The sequence below is a fragment of the Culex pipiens genome, chromosome 2, assembly GCF_016801865.2.
Source record: "Culex pipiens pallens isolate TS chromosome 2, TS_CPP_V2, whole genome shotgun sequence".
Classification (NCBI taxonomy): domain Eukaryota; kingdom Metazoa; phylum Arthropoda; class Insecta; order Diptera; family Culicidae; genus Culex; species Culex pipiens.
The window spans coordinates 97,546,881-97,549,742 of NC_068938.1; positions in this window are offsets into that span (position 1 = coordinate 97,546,881).

Below are 2,862 nucleotides of genomic sequence, written 5' to 3' on the forward strand. Positions count from 1 at the left end.
CATAAGAGATAGCGTGCCTCCTTGGTCTGTTTGCTTGGCGTTGGGGTTGTGGTGTCGTGCCACGTGTTGTGTGGTTTAAAACTTTAACATTAAGATAAACTTACAAAAACAATAAAACACATTTGAAACCATTTGTTATTCAACCCACACTGCCACTGTTTGCATTAATGACCCATATGCATTTCCATCACTTTTGAGTTAATTATGCAAGTTGGTTCAAAATCATGTGATTTTTCAGAAGAGCAAAAAGTATCCAGTACTTTCTTCTGCAAAACCAGAGGAAATCCGGGTTTCCGCAAAATTTAACTCGTAGTCGTAGCCACTCATAATTTTAGTTGTTGCAATATGGGTATCAAATGATTGGGAATTTTACAAACATTGCATTAATTATGACACAACTTTTGAAAACACTGTTAAAAATCACAAAATTACCTATCTTAAAAAAACTAAAAATTTCAGTATTTACAATATGAGTATATAATGATCTGGATTTTTTATATAATTCGATAGTTTCAACAAATTTTGAAAGTTTCTCAAAATTTTCACAAAACTACATAATTTTGAAAAAAGTAATCATGAAAGTTTTGGTTTTTGCAATATGAGTATCAAATGATCGTACATTTTGAAGAAAATATTTTTTAAATACTTAATTTTTTACAAACTTCGTATATTTTTTCGAGTATTCATCAAAATTTTTGAACAAATTCCGATCGTTTGATTCCCATATTGTCAATAACCCAAATTTTTAGTTTTTTTTTCAAAAATATAAAGTTTTTCGAAAGTTTTTTTTTTTTAATTGTGTAATTAATTTTGAAACATTTGAAAAAATCCTGATCATCCCTGGCAATAAGTTTCTATATTTTGGAGAAATTTTTAAATAGGTTAAGAAGTTAGTTAACTTTGCATAAGAAAATCCTAATGAATAGGATTTTTTTTGATATCCAAAACTTGTCATGATTTTCTCAATGAACATGATTTTGAATAGGAAAACGATATGCATTTTTGAATTATTGGACACTAGGAGAAAGCAAAATAAGTTTATAAAATATTAATGTTTATTGTTAATGAAACAAAATTAAAAAAAAAATCTTTCAATTTATAGGCATTTTTAGTAGGACAAATTTCATTAAAAATTTGAATACTTTTGATTCTTGCTTTGAGTTCAGTCTACATCGCAATATGAATCGAGAATTTTTTTTAAACAAAACTAATTTTAACTGATTTCAGGCGAAATTCTGACTTTTTAACAATTTTACCTGAAACTTATAAGATAATATACATTTTTTTCTTTATATAATTAGGTATCGTCTTTTCAACCAAACAAAATCAAAAGAGATGTACAAAAACCGTTTCAGAAATGAAAATTATTTGGATAAAAATATTTGAGAAACCCAAAAAAGATTTAAGAATAAAAATGTAAAGAATCGAATAGTTTTTCGGACAATAGTATTCGACCACGGGATATCACGGGATAAAAAAAAAATTATAGGGCTTTTTAATGTCGCCCCACAGTTGTGAGACTAAGCTATGCCAGTATGAGCTAGATCATTTTCTAAAAGAATTATCAATGCTGAAAATTATCCGGATATCCGAAGTCCCAGCTGAGCAATTCTCTACGAAATCGGTCTTTTTTTTAGAATTTTATTTTTTGTATTTTTTAATCCGAATGAAACTTTTTTGGTGCCTTTGGTATGCCCAAAGAAGTCATTTTGCATCATTGGTTTGTCCATATAATTTTCCATACAAATTTGGCAGCTGTCCATACAAAAATGATGTATGAAAATTCAAAAATCTGTATCTTTTGAAGAAATTTTTTGATCGATTTGGTGTCTTCGTCAAAGTTGTAGGTATGGATACGGACTACACAGAAAACAAAATGATACACGGTAAATAAATTGGTGATTTTTTTTTAACTTTTTGTCACTAAAACTTGGTTTGAACACTATATTAATTTATTTTTTGATATAAAACACTAAACTTTTCAGAAATTTTCAGGTTGTGCAAAAAATCTTTGAATGAGTTATGATTTTTTTAATCAATGCTATTTTTTTTTTCAAAAAATCAAAATTTCGGTCGCAAAAATTTTTCAACTTCGTTTTTTCGATGTAAAATCAAATTTGCAATCAAAAAGTACTTCAGTGATATTTTGATAAAGTGCACCGTTTTCAAGTTAAAGCCATTTTTAAGTAACTTTTTTTAAAACAGTCATATTTTAATATTGTGAATCGGACCATTAGTTGATGAGATATCGACATTAGAAAACGGTGGGTTGTTTGGTTCAGACTTAGAAAACATCAATTTTCCTGTTTTTAAACACTTGCATAACAATATCTCAGCAACTAAGGGTCGTATCAACTAAGTTCAAAATCGCAAAATATAGAGAATTTTCTCTGCTTTTCAAAAATATTTTTTTCATTAGTAGGCAAACATGTGCACTTATTTAAAATAATGAAAAACTGCGACTGTTTTCAAAAAGTTAACTAAAAATGGCTTTAACTTGAAAACGGTGCACTTTATCAAAAAATCACTAATGTACTTTTTGATTCCAAATTTGATTTTACATTGAAAAATGAAGTTGAAAAGTTTTTGCGACCAATATTTTGATTTTTTGAAAAAATAAGTATTGATTTAAAAATTCATAACTCGTTAAAGATTTTTTGCACAACCTGGAAATTTCTGAAAAGTTGGCATTTTATGTCCTCTAAAACATATAAAAAAAAAAAAAAAATAATAAAAATAGAGTTTTTTTTTTGCAAATCAATTTTAGTGACAAAAAGTTAAACAAAAAATCACCATTTTTTTTCGTGTATCATTTTTTTCAGTGCAGTCAATATCCATACCTACAATTTTGCCAAAGACACC